A 19,219-nucleotide genomic window follows, 5' to 3' on the forward strand; every position below is an offset into this window, starting at 1 on the left:
CACAGGGCAAGCATTTTTTGGTTTCAGGTACTGAAAGAGGTAATGAGAAGTGGTTAAGAGGAGTTGCTGTACTCATGATAGAGAAGCTGAGGGTATTAAGGACTTCAAAGATAAGAAATTAAGATGTAACATGCTACATTATCTTGCCATAATGGCTCAGTTTGCATGTACATAATGCATTGTAACTGCTGTTCTATGGCAAGTTTTTCAGATGCTGTAATTGCCTGGTGAATGTTGCGTTGCTGCGTTCATCAACTGATGAATTCTATACAAACTTTAGACATATCACATAATGGGATGTCTGGGAAGTTGCAAAGTGAACATTTTATTTGATAAGCTGAAATAAAATTGATAAATAATAGGGAACATAATTTTAGCTTTAAAGAGGCTTTGAAGAAGGTAAGTGAATAAAATATCCACATTGATGATGCAGCTTTTGCAACAGACCTTGTAATTCACATGCATTTCAAGATCACAGTCAATTACAGAAAACCAAAACTTTGCTTTGCTTTACTTTGTAAATTCATCATTGGTGATTTTAACTTCAAAAGTCCTTACTTAAATCATTATAGCTGACATACATTAGAGTATTTGATTTCATGGGTGTTGTGGACTATAGAAAATTTATTTTTCTCAAAGGCTAGACCTTTTGACATGTTATTCCAAGAACTGCTCATTAAAAGTTTATAATTATTATTACTGCTGTTCTTATCATTATTATTAGCTACTTATTAAAAATAGGGGAAAGGAAAACAAACGGAAAACCTACCAGTGAGGAATTCACTGATGACATGAGAACACTTTGTTTTTGAAGATAATTTCAGAGTACTATACAAAAATGATCTTGCTCTCTGAAGACATTTGGCATTCTTGCACCCCAAGAAATGCGTCACCACAGTTGTGGTGGATACTCAAGGCTGAGTTCTCCAAGAATAAGTCGCTCTATCTCCTGCCTTTTTGTCTGGAACATGAGTGGAACATGAGAACAAGAGCTCATGTTTCATCATTCCTCTGTATAATCACTTTCAGGTTCCTTCAAAGCGTGGCAGAATCCCCCACAAAGGAAAATAAAGCAAGACTTTGTATTGCTTAATGCAAAGCAGAGGGTGGCTGGCGCAGGGAGAGACGCGGAGGCTCTGCACCACAAGACACTGCCACAGCATCTTTGATGCTAAGCATTCCAACCCATCCTGTGCCGTGCTGTGACAAATAAAGACGAGCAGTGCTGGTGGTGTAGCCATGGTGGTCTAGGATGGACTGTCTAGAGGAGCAAAGCTTCCCTCTCTGTCTAGGGGACAAGTTTTGCTTTGGCGTGAGCTCGGCCCTGCGCAGCCCTAGCGGGCAGGGATCCTGTTTGATTAATCGCAGCCCATGTGGTGATAGACGATCAGCGTGAGCAGTGCTGCCTGTCAGCTCACACACTGCCAGGGCATATGCTCCTTCCTGCCTTGCAGAAAGATCCAGTGGGCTGCTCAGAGCACTGAGCTTGCTGGGGTAAGCATGGAGCCTAGAGGAATAGGAGCAGTAATAAAACCTTATGAATGCAACCTTTCCCATATTTCATTTTCAACTTTCCAATTTTTGTCCCCAAAATGTGAAAGGAAGATAGGAGAGCAACTCATTGAAGTCATCTGAACCCTCTGAAGGCTGTTTTATGAGTTCATTTATCTGGCTTGCTTGTGTTTCTTTGTAGCTTCTTTCTTCTGCTGTTCTTCTGTTATTTTCTTCTATAAAAATAACTCTTAGACTATAGATTAGCTGCTGTACAAAGAGCAGTAAAATGGCCCAAACCTGCAGGAATGGACTTAATCACAATGTCAGAGTTGGAGGAGTTTAGGACATTTAATTCCAAACTAATTGAGTTATAGAATTTTCTTGCAATTGTGAAGGCAACAACTGTGCACTGCATATTGTGTAAATTTAATGCTTTGTATCAATGCCACTGTGTTTTCCTTTGAGAAAATATTTGGAGGTTTCATGATGTTTTACACTGAGTGTCTTGTCCGGAGAAAACAATGTCTTAAACTGAAAATACTCCTTTTCCAGCCTTATTGCCCTTGTCTGGCACCTCAAGCATCAGCAAGGTCTGGTTTCTTTGGTTGAGGAAGGACTGTTCGTGGTGCATGTTAACAGGTGCAATGGCAATTGCAAATTTGTCCTAAGGAGATGGGTCAAGATACCCAAGTGCAGAGTGATGCAATCCATCACCATGGTGCCATCACAGTGGAGGAGGCAAGTTGGCAAACTGAGGACCAGCTCTGTTTGTAAGCCCTGACATTATTGACATGATTTTGTCTTGAAACAGAGATTCCAGACTTTTTCTGTCTTTTACTTTGTTTTGAGAGTGGAGCTACATTAAAACCCTGAAAAGTGGGAGGGCTGGGCTACTCTGATTGGTGTGTTAAAGAGGGCCTTGTAAATAATTTGGCTGAAGTTTGAGAAGAATTAGTTCAAATGTGGAGGAGACTGTAGCCTGGAATTCATTAGTTCACAGGCCCTTTGTAAATACATTATTTTAGTTATGCATTTGAAACCACTGACATGTGCTTGACTTTAACTGTCACCAGTGGTTCTGTGTCAGCCCTCAGGTACACTGAAGGGATGCTTGCTTATTCCTGGATTTGGGTAAGGAATGGAAAGGCAGTGTGTGCTTTGTGTGGTTTTGCCCAGGAAATAGATTTTTCAACCTGAATATTTGTTCAGATTTTAATTTAGAAACCTTAGAAAGTTCAGCACACAAATTGTTTGCTTTTTTTTTTTCTTTTTTTTCCTTGAATGTGATGACAGGAATTACTACATTTACTTTTCTACCAAAAACAAATTGTGCACCCAAAAATTAATTTCCTGGGAAAGCAGCAGAGCATCTCTTCTTCTAAATGCAGGTTCCTTATGTAAGCTTGTGCATTCCTATCAGCCTATTTTTCTGAGTAACTTTTTTAAAGCAGGCAAGCTGGCCTGATGCTTAAGGCATCGAGGACGTTGCTTGGCAACTTTGGGCTGTGCATGCATTTCTGTGAGAGCAGCTGGACAGATGTTTGCACACAGGCTGACTGGGAGCAGAGCCTGGTGGTGACCAAGTAAACCCAGTCCTAAAATTATTGTTTCAAGGGATGTGTGATAAATTAAACATTTGCACTGTGAGAGGCTGTTCATGATACTCATTATTTGAAAAGTGTAAAAAGCTTTTCAAAAGGTGAGAGGCTGAGATGCCTTTCTGGCTATTTTTCAGTGCCTAGGGGACAGACACATACCATTTGTCATTTGGGTGAGTGAAATTTGTTTAGTTTAAAGCTGTGAGTTGAAGATGATGGTTTGTTACGGTGTTGCCTTTCCCCACTCCCCCAACTGTACCAGTGTCATTTTCATGCTAGGATTTACCCTTCAAAGATCCCAAGGCAGATATTACAGGGCTGTTTTACAGGTCTCTGTCATGTTAGCAATTGGCTGCATTTCAGTTAGAAAGAAGACAGTGGAGTGTTGACCCTCTGCTACCTTCTATCCTAATACACAATTTGCTGGGTGCACACAAGGCATGCAACTTTAAGGTATGCCACTATATTTGCAGAGAAAAAAACACAAAAAACCTGGATCGGTGAGTAACTTCTGATTTTTCCCCATGAGTACTGATAGTGAGAGTGAGTTGCAGAGGGAGTAAGCTGTTGAAGCAGAAGGAGGGGATGAATGTCTCTTCACTACCTTCATTTTAACTGGCAGTGTCCCATGAATTGAATGTGAGACTTAAACTGTAATCTGGATCAGATCATGTTTTAATGCATTTTGAAAGCATCTGAGCAGCTATGAATGTCAGGTGGAGGAGCTCCTGGCTGTGTGCAGAGGCTGTTTGCTGGTGCTGGGCCAGTCCTCGTGAACCCCACTCAGGTGGGGGCTGAAGGATAGGGATATAATTTTGATCAGTTGCTCACATAAATAAAGGCTGATGCCCAACATCATCATCTGATGCCAGCACAAGCTGGCATAGCCCCTGAGAGAGGCAGTGGTGTGATATTGCTGTCATTCTCACTGCTCATGTCACACCACACCACCCACTCCTCAGTCTCGTACTGGTGAGCTCTCACAGGAAATCACAGTGAGGAATTGATCAGATTTATTGTTTCTCCTCTATTTTCAGTTCTAACTTGAAAGGGTTTGCCTGCTTCTTCCCACAGACTTAATAAATATTGTACTGGCTTAGTGAAAGGAGCAGGAGATGGAGGTGGGAAGGAGCAACTGAGAAATTGTGGGATTGATAAAGAGGTTTCTCCTCTTTCTGTTGGTATTGCAGATGTCTAACTGGGAGAATGTGGCAAACTGGGCCAGGGACAGGCTGTGAGGAACAAGGGTGACATCTGGCTCGGTGGGCTTGGAGCCACCGGGCACAGCCCCAGGTCCTTGTTTTGTGAAGAGCAGCCACTTCTGCTGTAAAGTTTTGTGCAAGGAAAGATATAAGAGCAAGATGAGGCAGCATACTGGGAACAACTGTGCACTTTTCTAACTAGAGACAGAGAAATTACAGGGGTTTTGATTGGTGTTGTTTTCTTCAAAAAGTGTATTTGATAGATTAAAAACACCAGCCCTTCCCCTTTCTGAGAGTTTACTTACTGTTGTCCAATCTGGGTTTTTCTACTCTTCTGTCACTCTGGGAGATTAAAAACAGAGAGGGATAGCTCTACAGGAAAGATAGCAAACCTAAAGTTCTTGTTTAGACATGCCAGGTCAGAAATGTTTCAATTGTAAGGAATCCTTCGGCCTAAAGGAATCCTTCAACCACTGAAGAAAGCAACCTGGGACATCTTAGCATATAAGACAATACAGACAAAAGAAAAATGTATTCTGTTTTGAGCAGGCCTTCTTATCTTTTCCCAACAACATTTTAGTATGATGATAAACATAAACATTCATTGTATTTTAAACAAGTACCTACTACTGTTTCCCTTAATTGCTTTTAACCTTAATTAGGATGAGAGCTGAACTGCGTTGGGCACTATGCAAACACTCATTAAAGTGCCTTCCCTCCCTGGTAAATCTTGAAGCTAACAAAGACAAATCATATAAAAGCAGATGGGGGCTATGCCTATTAACCTGGCCACTGCAAACCATTTTATTATAGGTGTCATGAGCAAGATGTCTCTTCCTCATGGGATTTGTAGAAGGCAGTTATGATTCAGGATGGCATTTGTATTTCTGATAGTAGTCCATAAAATATGAGCATTGATTCTTCTTTGACTCACTGAGACTCTAGCTTATGCTTAGGTAAACTTCACCTTAAATCCTTCTCTGAATTGGATGAAAAGACACAGAATAGCTAAAAATAGTTTTATAACTAAAATGCAAGACTGGGTTTAATGGTATGGAAAAGAATGAAGGAAGCGACCTAGTAAAGGAAAATAGTCTGTGTTGACCTCCGTAGAGATGGTTGCCGTGTGGGAAGTTTGTGGTCCTGGAGCTGCTACTGGAAAATTAAAGTTGTCCTTGCCCCCCTTTTTGCTGGGCTGTTCAGGAACACTAATGAAATGAAAATAAATTTGTACTGACTGCATATTATGCTGTTGGTTTCCTGTAGTCAGTGTATATTAAATCAAGCTAAAGTTAAACTGTATTAATGACTATGAATAAACAAAATAAATCAAAAATTAAAACCTTAACTGTGATTCAAAGCTTCAGTTTATTATTCTCTATGAAAGATAACTGTTGTATGTTTTGGTCACAGCCTCAGGTACACCCCAAAGCATCATGTATCCATAAAATGTGGCTACCTTTGGTTCATAATGGGGGCTGGAGAATTGCAGCAGAAGGTAATCCTTGATAATCCAGTTAATGCTTTCAGTCAAAAAGTAGCCACAGATATGAAAGTGGCAAAGGTCAGTCCTGAATTAATTGCAGTAAATCTTCTATGGGCAGGATTTCAGTTGCACAGCACTAGGGCCAAATTTACTTTTTGTTCCTTCAGTAGTCTTAAAATGGGGCGGATTTGGCAGTGACTGGCAGAGTGAGAGTTACAGACAACAGACCAAATAAATCTCTTCTCTGAGGTCAGTAAACCAGCATCAAGAATGAATAAAACCTGCTGTGTCACTGAGTTCTGCTAAAGGATAGCTCATCAACAGGTTTACTACTGACATATTTGAAGGCAATGGTAATATTGACCAATTAGTGGGCATAATGTTTGTAGTGAGTGAAGACAGAAATAGAAAATTTGGTTTGATTTCTAAATCTTACCTTCATCTGTTCACAGTGATCATTTTTAATTATGAGAATTTTGTTTCATTGCCATGCAGAAAGTTAAGCATGAGTCATGGACAGAATGGTTTGCTTTTAATAAATGGAAGTGGATACGGTAATAATAAAAAAAAAAAAAAGAAAAAAAAAATCAGTTTGACTCCAAACCCATCTGCCCGTCTAGACAGATAGTGCCAAGCTCCTGTCTGCTAAGAAGTATCTTCTTAATAATGCTGTATTAATGCTAGTACTTTTATAGTACTTGCCATTTTTCAAAGTGCTGTGCCCAGCTAATTCATCGTTGGCTGGACTTAAGACGGCTTTTTGCTGAGTTTGATAGCATTTTTGTGTCTCGCTTTTCTGTTATGTGCTATTTTGAATGCCATGTCCAATCAATTAGGGAATCACAAGAATGTTTTAGGCATCAGTTCCCAGAGCTGGGCAATAATCCTTGTCCCTGTTCTTCCAGGGTTGCCTATTCATCTTTTCCTGGCAGAGACCATGTGTCTCCCCATTCCTTTCCCCTATAAAAAAAAGTCCTTGTAGTGGCCAAATGCTTTGCACAGGCCTGTTTTCCTTACGACTGTTTTCCTCTGAGTGGAGCCCCATGGGGAAGGGGGGGTGTATGTTGGCACCTTTTCCTTCCCCATCTCTAATTTACCTGCTTCATGTTTGCTGTTATTCTTCCATGGCTTTTTCTTCCTCCCTTTGAAGGGCTTAACCAGGCAAGTTGCAAGTGTTCACCAAAGGTGAGAAACTGGAACAGCAAAAGGGGTGTATGGATAGAGAATAGAATGGAAGGCAGAACTTTCCACCTATTTTACCCCCTTCCCCAGCTGTGGGTCATTCTCCTGACTCTTGCTCATACAGTTGGGTCCTGCCATCTCAATACAGAAAATAGAGAAAATATGGGGAAGATATATGGTATGAGGGGAAGGAAACTGCTTTAGAGGGAAGATGAAGAGATGCCTCTTGTAAGGGCTGAGGAGGAATAGATGGTTGAGAAATCCCTGGCCAAGTAGGTATGGTGCTCATAGAGAGAGGGGAAGAATGGGCCAAACTGGGTATGAGAGGAGGAAAGGGGATGGTGTAACAGGAGCAGGTGGGAGAGGTGTCCTGCAGTCACTGAAATGGAGAGGAGATGGTGTGTGGGTAGTGGCACTCAGGGAGCTCATGTCTAGAGCAGCAGGGTTCGAAGGCCATGCGTTCAGAGCGAGTGCAGGTGTGTGGCATCCCACCTGCATCCCACCCAACCTGGTGCTGTTTTTAAATAACAGAATGGAGGGGTTAAAGACTCCTCCATAGCAGGCAGCAGGGGCTGTGTGACTTGCTACCAGCAGGGCCTTATGCGGAGGTGAGAAGGGACTGCCTTGGGCTGCACCAAGCCTGATGTGTTGGGAGTTGAGATGAATGGAACTCAAATGGAACCATTTGCTCCTGACATCTGTGTTTGAAGCACCACCTCCAGAAAGAAAAGAAAATAGCAAAAATAAAGTTATTGTCCCATAGCAAGGCAGGAAATAGTCTCTTCTCATGCGACCTGTACTTTTCATCTGGTGTCTTCCTTTTCTGTAAATAGACACTGTTAATTCCAGTGAAGTGCAGGGGAATTATTCACATTTCCCACCTGTGTAACAAGAATATGGATTCAGGCTTGCTATAAATTACTGAAAAAAACATTTTTTTAAAAAAATTTAAATGCTGATTCATGGAAACCTAAACTTTCTTGGAGCTTCCTTCTGACAAGAGTCATGACAAGTTGGGCAACAAACCCACTTTGGAATTAGAAATTAACATTTGAAAATGAAAAAAAAAACAACAAACTGTGTTGAGAGCCCTGAAACTTAGGCCCATATTGGTAGCCCATAGGTATCAGCTGCCTTTAATCTGTTGTGAAGATTTCTTGTTTGTAGGAGCAGCCTGTTAATACCACTTGATGCTTTGAGGTTAAGTCAGTGTGCTGGAAGCTTTCTAGAGCCTCAGATGAAAGATGCCATTATATATGCAGAATATCCACAAAAGGGATCACAGAGAATAGTGTAACTGTGGGGTAAATCTGCCTGCAGTGCTGCTCAAGGACGACCTGGGTGGCTGGGGAGCACTAATACTCCTGTGATGTGTCTGCATAAAAGTGATGTCAACACCTTCCTCTGTAATGGGCAGTGCAAGAGCTGCCAAAGATTGAGCTGGTAAATTCTAGCTGTTTTTTTCACAAATATTTCTCAAGTCTCCTAGTCTGCTTTTGAGACTCAATTTGATTCAGAGCAAGTCATTCCTTTTCTTACTTTCCTTGTTTTGTTTTTTTTTTTTTTCCAAATCAAACCTTGTTAACTCTTATGTGCGTCTTAGCTGTCAAGTCCATTCCCTTGTGATTTGTGATGGCTTCCAGAGCTCCTGGTGGAAAAGAGTATACAAGTCTTGTTATTTCAACTGTGTGACCGAAGGTATGCCCTCTCTTAGTTGATGGCATGCATTTTCCTTTTGAACTCTCTTTCCTTCTCAGGCACATTACGGTGTGCCAGATCTGCTCAACGGCACTCTTGCAGAGCAGGTGAAGAGGGCGGTGTGTGGCTGGCTACGATTCCATGTGAAATACAGAACAGCACAGTTTTACAGCTCTGAGAAATGGTATGCTTCGGCCTACTGTCAAAACCTCCCTCTCTTCTTAAATCCCCCAGAGATGCTAATTAAAAGAGCTCTCACCTTGATTCATGTCAGAGCCTTGAGTATGATTTGGATCTCATAAGTTTTGGGAGCTCTGTAAGTGCCCTATCTAAAGAGAAAATAAGCCTCATTTATCCACTTTGCTGTACCAGGATTGAAGGTGCAGCATCAGACCGCGTTCATCTGTTGCTCTTCTGCAGCCAAGCCATCACTGCCTTTCCTGTGGTCATTCCTCCTCAGAAAAGAGCAAGTTCAGCTGCTTCTGGTCCCCCAGAGAAACAAATGAGCAGTGTCTCTGAGCACGGTAATGCAGCAGTCTCAAACCCAACAGCCACTCCTGTGTGTGTAGAGGGGAGAAGTCAGTTTTGTGCTCTAAGAGGGGATATTTATGTATTTACCACACTGGAATGGTACAAGTCAGATTAATCCCCTCTCAAACTGCTTTTGTCTGCACTACAAATTTTTGATGCTTTCTGACATGTGGCATGTCGTGGTCTGTACTGGAGTACAAACTTCAAAGTCATCTTTGGTTTTACATTATCCTTTTTTTTTTTTTTTTTTTTAACATTTTGGCAATTTTCCTGAGGGGAATACAATTCATATTTTAAGAACATGTAGTTTGTCACTGAAAATTAAAATTGAAAAGGCTGGTAACATGCCCCCCCTGTCAAAACCCCCACATGTAATTCAAAGCCAGACCTTGCCAGCTCACAGCTTGCTGCTTTTAAGTTGACAGGGAGCTTCTCAATCGCAGGGATTTGCCTGAAACTGCTGCAGCTATACTCATGTCCCTAAATACACGGATTCATTTAGCTTAGCCAAAAACCGACCGAATCCCTCCGGACTCAGGTGGGGATCCCTGTGCTGGCGGGGTGGCTCTATGCCGTGCCCGGGGAGCAGCCTTCGGCGGCCCAGGGAGTTGTGCAGGCGGGAAGGCTGTCTCCACAAACCTGCTGGCATCCAGCTTTTGCCGCTCTCCCCTGCGTTGGGTTTTTTTTTTTTCTTCTTTTTTTTTTTTTCCTCCTTTCCTTTTTCCCTCCCTCTCGCCGGAGGAGCCTCGGCAGCCCTGATTTGCTGGGGAGCGGCGGAGGCTCGCTCTGGGCAGAGCCGGGCTGCGCTGCCGCTGCTTACGCGTGGCCGCCGCCGCGCCGGGAGCAGCCCCGCGCCCGCCACCGCCGCCCCCGCGCTCCGCTCCGCGGCCGAGGAACCTCCGCGCCGCTCCGGCCCCGCCGCCTGCGGTGCCCTCCCCGCAGCGGGGAGCTGAGGGTATGCCCGGGGGGGCGGGGGCAGGTTGCATCTCCCGCTTTTTATAATATATACGCATTTATTTATATATATATATGTGTGTGTGTGTGTGTATATAGACATATATAAATATATATGTGTATATATATCGACATCATTCTTAGGAGCCATTTCTAAGTTGGGGGGGCGGCGTGTGCGTGCGGCCAGGCTGCCTGGGGGAGCCGGGGCAGGCGGCGAGCGGTGCTCCCGCAGAGCGGGGAGGGTGGCGGGGGCTCTGCGGGGACACACATAGGCTCGGCTGCTCCCGCCGCAGCTCTGCCGGGCGGCGGACGCTGGGAGGGCGATTGCAATTTTAATTTTTTTAGGACGATACGCATTTCTGTGGGAAACTTCTGTAGGCGGCGGAGGGGGGCGGGTGAGGCGTGTGGCGTGGTGGGGCGCACCCCGAATCCCGCTAGGGCCGCCCCTTGCCCAGTGCCCCGCTCACCTGGGGGACACAACACCTGGGCGGTGCAGGGGCCCGGCCGGGGCTGCGCTACTCGCCATGGGGGGGTTACCCCCTACCCCCCCCGCCCCGGGCCGTGGCTTCTGCAATGCGGTGGGTGTGGTTATGCACGGAGCACATCTCAGCCCCGGACCGCTGCAGTGGCAGCACCGCGCCGGCCCCCTCCTGGCCGGCAGCGAGGGGCCCCGCCGGGCCGGCCTGCCCCGCTCCGCCCCGCGCTGGAGCGATCGCGCTCCCTGCCCGCCCGACACGGCGCGGTCTCCCAGGTGCTCGGGAGCGCGGCTCGGACGCTGGAACCCCTCACTCTTACCCACCCCTCCTCCTGGCCCCGCGGAGCGCGGCGTGGAAGTGTCGGTGCTCGGCCAGGTGTGTGGGGAAAAGGGAATAGAGAAGCTGCGGGTGCGACCAGCGTAAGGGCTGAGCGGGTCCGTCGGTGCTCCCGCATCCTGGGTGCGGCCCCGCGCCCTTGGGCTGCCAGAGAGGGGCCGGGGCGGGTCGGTGGAAAAGGATTTTGTCTTTTTCGGTTGTCCCATTTTTCATTCAAAGGCGAAACTTCATCACATATAGCGAGAAGCATAAAAACTTGCAGTCCTGTGGAAATCGCAAGAGCAAATCATCCCTGTCTGGCCTTGCGCTGTCTTGATTTAATTTCTCTTGGGGCTGTGCTGGAGGAGGAAAGCGCTGGGTCAAGGCGGTTGTTACTCTCACCGCGGTTTTTCCGCCGCGTGCCCCGGTTTGAGGCAGAGATGGAAACTGTTTCCTCCACTAACATGCACGTTGCTTCGAAGTTGAAGGGAAACTACTTACAATGTTAGAGGTCTTTTCTGTTCTGTCAAAATGATTGCAAGTCAGAGGCTCGCTTGCCAAAAATAAAAAAAAAAAAAAAAAAAAGGAAGGAGAAAAGCTCCGGGTTAGGTGTGTCCCATGCGCATCTGTTCTTTTACAGCCTGGTGAGCTGAGTGATGCCTTTTTGTTTTACTTTTAGTGTTGTCAGCAATTGTCTCTGTCCATAGAAAACAGAAAGGTTTGTCATAAAGAAAGCAAGTATTATTAAATCCCATTAAAAATATAAGCAAACTACATAAGGCTTGGACCAGTAAAGGTCAGATGCAGTTGAATGTATGCTTTTTCTCTAATTCTATGAAGAAGAGTCCTTTCACAGAGTATTAAAAGGTCAAGATCATCATGCTGCATCGCTGATACTGTTAAATTCACTGCTGTTGCTGCACCTCTGAATGTGTACATGCATAATAGAGTACAGGCAAATATGCCTATGCTGGTCTCCTTGGGTTGGAAAGTTTCAGCTGTAGTGTGAGGATGAGAACTGCATGGCAATCGGGGGAGGAGAGGAGAGCCTCAGAGCACTGCATTGGGGTAAAAGCTACTGGAAGTTTATTCCTTACGGCACTGCATGAACGCAAAGGCTCCTTGAGCTGCTGGCGTGCTGTAGATCTGCTTGCTGCAGCAGGGAACACGAAACACATCGGGAAACATTAAAAATACACTGGCTCTATTTTATCGGACCAGCACAGCCCCGGCCTCTCCCCTCACTCATTGCCTGCAGTCGCATCCCTCTGTTAGTGGTGCAGCTGATGGCCTTTTCTCCCCAAAGGCTTCCCCATAGGACGAGGAGCTGGTCGGATGCGCATCAGGAGCTCATCCCCCGGGAGCCCGCTGCTGCGGTGGGCAGGTTTAGCCTTGAGGAGGAGCCGCGGGGGAGGGGGGGCGCAGGGTGTGGCACCCATCGCCAGCCTCCCCCTGCGCCTCAGCTGGGCAGGGCTGTGGCTGACTGCTGGAGAGCTGCACCAAAACTGGAGAGGGCTGGTTTGGGTCGGGGTTCTGTTCTCTCTTCCCAGAAGGAGCAAGTGAAGGTGAAGCTACAACTTACGTAATTTTTCATTTAATCAGGATGAAATCTTTTCTAGTCTGTAGTGGAAACCTGCTGAATATTTAGTCTTTAATGAGAAATAATTGCTATTCAGAGATTTTTCTTTGAAATCTGGGAAGGGGTAGGTGATAGCAGATTTGTCCCACAGCATCATGGTTGCACCTATGTTTGTTATGTTTGTTGTTTGATGCATGGTTGTGAGTTTCATGGGGGTTATGCATGGTTGTTTTCTTAAAATATGTAAAATGTCACTTTTTTTTGTATTTCAGGCATGATTTTGAGTTAACAGAAAGTTCTTGAAATGTGTTAAATGTGTTATTCACGGTGGGTGACATTCAGACTTGTTTCATGGAAATCTCATGTACCAGTAAATGACTGCTTGTTGTCTGAGGGAAAACCTCAAACCATTTATAAGTGGTTATAAAAGACTTCTTGTCTCTCATGAGATGAAGCATCAGCTTTATTTCTTGGGCTACAGCATTTTCAACACAAAAGTGTGAAACTATGTGACTTTGTCACATCAAAATACATCCTTGGCTGAGAATCTCTGTGTGTTCAGTGCATGTTTAATATAAGTTGGGCTTTGAAAAAAAAGGGTCAGCAGGGTGGGCTGTTGTGAGTCTGCAGGATTGTGTTTTTTCAATGTGTATAGCATGGCCCTAGGATTTTGTGGTTTAGCATCTTATTTATCACATTTTTACAGGAAATATGTTATGACTGCAGTGTTTGAATGTTCAAAGTGTTTTGTTCAAACAAAATTTCTCTCTAATCAAGTGAGTATAAATGCATGCATATCACTGAAAAATATGATTGCTGTCAACTAAGCTGAAAATTAGACTGAAAAAGTGTTTATTCTGGATGATGGATTGTTTCTATTTTGTACAAAAGTTGTAGAGTATAAGAGTGTTACCCAGAACTAAACTTAAATAAGCATCACTAAGCAGTTTGAGTCAGTAGCATAAAGGAAGTCTTTAAAAGAGATGAGCTACTGGAAGAATGATAGATTAGCTAGCTTTTATAGCCTGTTTCTCTAAATTTTCAATCTCCAGAGTTAGCCATTTATAATGGCTGGGGAATGGTCCGAGTCTAAATGAGTATATGGACACATAGCACTGCCTCTCTCTGTAGCTGTCCTGAAACTCCCAAAGAGAAAGGCTTGTTTTCTTTGGGAAGATCTCAATTTCTTAAAGGGAACAGCCCAGGTAGTGGAGAAGAGGAGCATAAGCACTTTCCATGGCTTTGGTAAGAGAAAACCTACAGGCCCTTTGCTCCCTCCCCTGTCACTCTCAATCGTTGTCACCATCACCATCAGTGCAGAGGGAGCTCGGGAGGATTGCTGAGGACTGAGTAGTTCTGGAAAAGCAGAAATGGGTCAGTATTTGGGACAACTGAGTTAATCTGAGACAGTGTGCTGTATAGACAGCAAAATCAATATCTCCTGCACCCTTCCTGAGTAATTGATATAATGCAATTTGAGTAATTGTCAGATTTTTGTCTCTGGAGGAAAATGAAATCTTTAAATTTTACTTTGTCTTTGTATCAGTGGAGCTGGCTGTTCTTGTATAAAGTGGGTAAAAGCTAAAAGGAAATGATAATCTATTAAATCATGAATCTATCTGCATCCTATGGGATGCAGTACAGGAAAGAGTATTACATAAATGAAAGTTTAAAAAGTACACAGAACAACAGAAAAATTGGGGGGGGGGGAGGGCTTTTCTACATAACCTCATCACTTTTTACCCTTTCCTTTATAGATCTTGGAAATACTTTGTGTGCCACAGACAGAGAATCCTTTTCAGTGGCTTCACTATCTATCAAAACTGATCTGTTGGCAAGCTGAGAAACAAAAGTACTGAAATCTGCATGAGGATCACCCACCAGATGTTTGATCCCACTGAGAAAAGTCTCTCAGTTTAAAGGGTTAAAGAAGAATGTGGAAACTGTGGGCTCGGAGCATGTGTTGGGGATAAAGGGCTAGAATAAATGGAAAGCATATGTGAATATAAAAAAAAAAAAAGATTTTCAGGAAGGATAAAGGAATGGGAAGAGAAAAAAGCAGGATACAATTTTGAATACCTGTTCATGTGCGGGTATTTGTGTGAAATTGATGTTTATTGGCGAATGGGACGGGGGAAGCAGTAACAGCATTGCTCTATTAGGTGAAACTTGGGAGAAGAAAGCTCCTGTGTGGGATAGAGAATGGTTGATGATTCTAATTTAGGGCTGTGTTAAATTTGGGACTACCAAGGTATAGCATGTTCCCATTGCCTGGCTTTTACAACAACCTTTTTCCCAAAACAGGAGTTGGATTTTGTTCCCAGATGGGCTGCAGGTAGCAAGTGAGTGAATAATTTGAGATGGCAACAGCTGACCCTGGTGGGCTTTTGTTTGGAGCCCTGTTGATGAACAGTGGGATGTTCATGGGATTGAGGAAGGAAAAACACCTGGGCCTGGCCCATATCAGATAAGGGCAAGCTGCACACTTAGGCCTGTGGTTTTCTTCTGCTCTGGAGTTGTGTCCTGCTCCTCCAGTCAGGAGGCTCTTGCCTGTTGCTCCCCCTGCATGTCCTCTCTCCTTGGCTGCAATCACTGGCTGGATCCCCCTGTCTTTGGGCTCCTTGGTGGAACCCCTAATGGAACCCTATCCTCTGGCACTCTCCATTTTTCCCATCACCCAAGAAAGTGACCATGTACCTGGCCACTTGCTTTCTTCTCCTCCTCCTCATTTGGGATTATTCCTTTATATTCCTCATCCTCAGAGCTTCACCCCTTGCAGCAGCTCAGTCACAGCACTCTCCACCTCCCTGGAGGAGGTGAGTAAATCCTGGGAGACAGCCACATTCTGGAGTGCACCAGCAGCCCTTTCCCTGGTGGCAGGAGGTGACACCACTCATGGCATCCAGGGGACTTAACACTGCTGGTAGCAATGGAGCAGGGGGACTCCTTGGTGGTGGAGGTTGCTTTGTTTAGTCCTTATGAATCTGAGGGCAATTATGTGTAACACCTCCAGTTCCCTAGGACGTACAGGCTGCAAATTAAATCTAGTTTAATAAGCCAGGAAATGTAAACAAGCTGTGAAGAACAGAAGAAGGAAAAAAACCAAAAACACACACCAGCTCTTCCAGACCTAGGAAACATATGTTTATACTAACTGAGAGACCTGTTCTTGCACCCTGACTCATGTTGGGGAGTATCTTAGTCCGCCAGTCTTCCCACGGAAATCGGAAAGCCTGTCTGTGAAGCAAGGCTCAGTTTGGTTTAGATGGAGGTATCAAAATCTGACCCAGGCAAATCGCAGCTTAGGTCAGGAAGCTGAAATCTTTCTAAGGACACTGGAAACAATTACTTTACCAGGTGCTCTGTATTTATCACTTTTTTCTTTTTATTAAATTACTGCTGTTGCAGAGCAACTATTGGGGCAGACGGAGCTTAGCCCCTCACCTCCCAGCACAGTGTGATTCCTGAAGGTGCCCCACGGATGCACTGGAGTCCATACATGGACATATGCATATATACAAAGAGAAACATCACTGCTTGCCTGTGAGAATTATTTGTAGCAAAGAAATATGATACCTCTACTTTGTTCCTGGCAGTAGTTCCTAACCTTGCATATCAGTAAATACCAGGTTTGATAAAGACAGTGGGTGATATATAAAAGTGTGTTCTCAGGAAAGCAGGGTCTTTTAGTTTGGCCAGATGGTCTCAATAGTCCAGGCACTGGCTGCACAGAGCCCTCTGTGTGCGGTGTCTGGCACCAGCATTGGCCAGGGAGGTTGGGGAATGATGGGCAGCTGCCTTTTTGGAGGTCAGCGTGTCACTATGTCTTGAAACAGGCATAAAACACAGGTCTCACTTCCATTTGAGGTGCTGGCCCAAGGCCCAGTGGCTTCTTGTAAGCAGGTTTCTTAATGAATCACTTTTTAATGATCGTGCAGTTTGCTGACGCCACCGAGCGGTTTGGTGTGGCTGACGTGCTGGAGGGAAGGGATGGCATTCAGAGGGACCTTGACAGGCTGGAGAGCTGGGCCCATGTCAACCTCTTGAAGTTGAACAAGGTCAAGTGCAAGGCCCTGCACAAGGGTCGGGACAAACCCAAGCTCAAATATGGGCTGAGAGATGGATTGAGAGCAGGCCTGAGGAGAAATACTTGGAGGTGTTTGTGTAAGAGAAGCTCAACATGACAGCAAGGCATGATCGCAGTCCAGAAAGCCAGCAGCATCCTGGGTTCCATCAAAAGCAGTGTGGCCAACCAGCTGAGGGTTGTGGTTCTGCTCTCCTGAGACCTTACCTGGAATACTGCTTCCATCTGGGGTCCCCAGAACAGGAGAAGTGTAGACTTGTTGGAGCAGATACAGAGGGCCACGAATGTGATCAGAGGGCTGGAGCAGCCCTGCTAAGAAGACAGACTAAAAGAATTGGAGTTGTTCAGATTGGAGCAGAGAGGGGTCTGGGGGGACTGCATTGGGACATTTAAGGGGCCTTACAGAAAAGATGGAGAGACTTTTTTTCGCAAGCATGTACTGATAGGACAGGGAAGAATAGCCAGGTTTTCTAGAGAAGTTATGGATGCCCCGTATCTGAAATAGAATCACAGAATATACTGAGTTGGAAGGCCCTATCAGGGATCATAAAATCCAACTCCTGGACCTGTCCAGAACACCCCAAGATTCACACCATGTGCCAGAAAGCATTGCCAAAGGCCTGGTGTTCAATGGGGCTTTAAGCAACCTAGTCTAGTGGAAGGTGTCTCTGTCCATGGCAGGGGGGTTGGAACTTGGTGAGTTTTAAGGTCCCTTCCAATTAAATTCTAGGATAATGGCAGTATGTTGCTACTTTAACCATGTATCTCACTGGGCAAGTGCTGTTGTAAAATCTCAAGAACAACCCTGGAAGGAAGAGCCCAGATGTAGGATTGAAAGGTGAAGTGAGATGACAAGGGTTTTTTTTCAACCTTGGAATTTGTCTTTTCCATTTCTTCTATCTTCCCCATTTAGATCATTCCAAAAGACTAAGGTTTTGGTCAATTATATGTGCTTAAAGAGAAACACTGTAATGTAGTTTCCACTGTACTGGAGCATTATTCTTGTACAGCTGGAGCTGGCAGCCTTTCATTCCCTTACCACCTCCTTTTTTCTCCTAAAAATAGCAGCACACTACAGCAGTATCACAGGAGAGACAGAAGAACGTTTCCTGAGCAACAATTTTTGCCAGATAGTGGTTGAGGTAGCATCAAGAGCAGATTTGGGGGAAGTTGGAGGAAGATATAAATAGGAACAGAACAAAATGGGGCAAAGATAAAATTGGTATGGAGAGGTTGAGGCTGGTCAGCGAAAAGCCTATGGATGGTGATGTTCACTGGGCTGTGTAACAGTCTGCCTGGGGAGTTGAGAGAAACCTCAGCACTTGAATCATTTAGGAGTTGTCGAGACGGAGCACTCGGCAGCCCTGTATGGGTAACAGACTCATGGTGCAGATCGGAGGCGTGGGTGACATGACCTAATTTTTGTCTCTGATTTATATGATTTATTAAAGAGTTTTGCAGACTTTTTCTTAGCAGGCTTAGAGCTGGAATTTGAAGCATGGCAATTAGGAGGATCCTTTAATACTGTGCCAGCACTGTGGGGGTTTCATCAGTTACTTGCAGGGGTAGTGTGCTAAGTGCAGAAAACAGAGGCTGGGGACAGGCTCTATGCCAGCTTAGATCTGGTATTGACAGTGGTTTGCTTTCTGTGCTCAGTCCTGCCCTCAGTGCCACTACTAGTATTTGTGGATTATAATCTTCTATTCATGGGCTACAGTAGATATTTTGTAAAAAAAAAACCAAAACAAACCATCACCCACAGCCACTTCTCATTCCACCCTATTTAATGACACTGTCAAGAAATAGAGAATAGCTGATTTGTCTCACTGTCCTGATCTTGGGAATCCCTTCGCGCTTGGGTTGGAGAAGCAGAGCCAGCAGACAATGCTTCTGCCCTCACTGGTTTTCCAAGAGAGGGAGAAAAGACAGCACCCACTTCCTTCATGAATATATTTAAATATATTCAACCAGGCTTTCTATCTGCATAAACAATGTACCTACTTTTATTTGCATAAACGAAATATGCTACACAATTACTGTGATGGTGAAATGCTGATATACTTGAAAGTATATCTGAAAGAAATGCTGAAATTACTTGAAAGCTAAACTCTACTTGAAAAGCCAACCTTATGGTTCTAAGTGTTGGTGCTAAGGTTTTTATTAATGATTTGTTGCCTGTTGGCCACAGCTCTTTGTGAAGCTCAACCACACAGAATTTCATACTTAAAGTTTGAAAGTATTCTGTCCTCATCTGCTACTTCTTTGACTTAGATTTCTTGACTTATTCTTCATTGTGTGAACCTGAAACAGTTTTTCTTACACTTGCATCATATATAAGTGAGGAATATTTTTCTCCATAGCTTCTCTGCCAACATGATAATGCAGAGCAGTAAAGCCAGTCCTTTTCTCGGCCCTAGGGGACAGTGATTGAATTAAGGATGCAGAGCTGAAGAATAAAAAAAGTTCCTTCCTTTTAAATTGTTACCAACTTCCCAATGCTGTGCTGTCAGAACAGACATAAAATGTCTCTTATCAGTACAGGGCAAACTGTGTGGTTTTGGGGTAACCCATGGGGGCAAAATGGTTATGTTGACCAGAAGGATACCAGCAGCTTCTGTAA

The 19,219-nt window shown here is 44.5% G+C and overlaps 1 protein-coding gene across 16 annotated transcripts in view; it reads left to right on the top strand.

Moving 5' to 3' along the window:
- The window catches only part of EPB41L3 (erythrocyte membrane protein band 4.1 like 3), a 136,109-nt gene that overhangs the window by 28,984 nt on the left and 87,906 nt on the right, over positions 1-19,219 (top strand). For 5 of the 16 annotated variants that reach the window (XM_059858522.1, XM_059858547.1, XM_059858594.1 and 2 more), the window contains exon 1: positions 10,860-10,996. The exons of 1 other annotated variant lie outside the window; for it this stretch is intronic. The gene's annotated coding sequence lies outside the window, so the exon portion shown is untranslated. Of the gene's footprint in view, positions 1-10,036; positions 10,147-10,857; positions 10,997-12,375; positions 12,502-19,219 lie in introns of those variants that run through there. 10 more of the 16 variants (XM_059858471.1, XM_059858512.1, XM_059858504.1 and 7 more) reach the window with 6 other exon arrangements.

This window comes from Haemorhous mexicanus, chromosome 1 (genome assembly GCF_027477595.1).
Source record: "Haemorhous mexicanus isolate bHaeMex1 chromosome 1, bHaeMex1.pri, whole genome shotgun sequence".
Lineage (NCBI taxonomy): Eukaryota > Metazoa > Chordata > Aves > Passeriformes > Fringillidae > Haemorhous > Haemorhous mexicanus.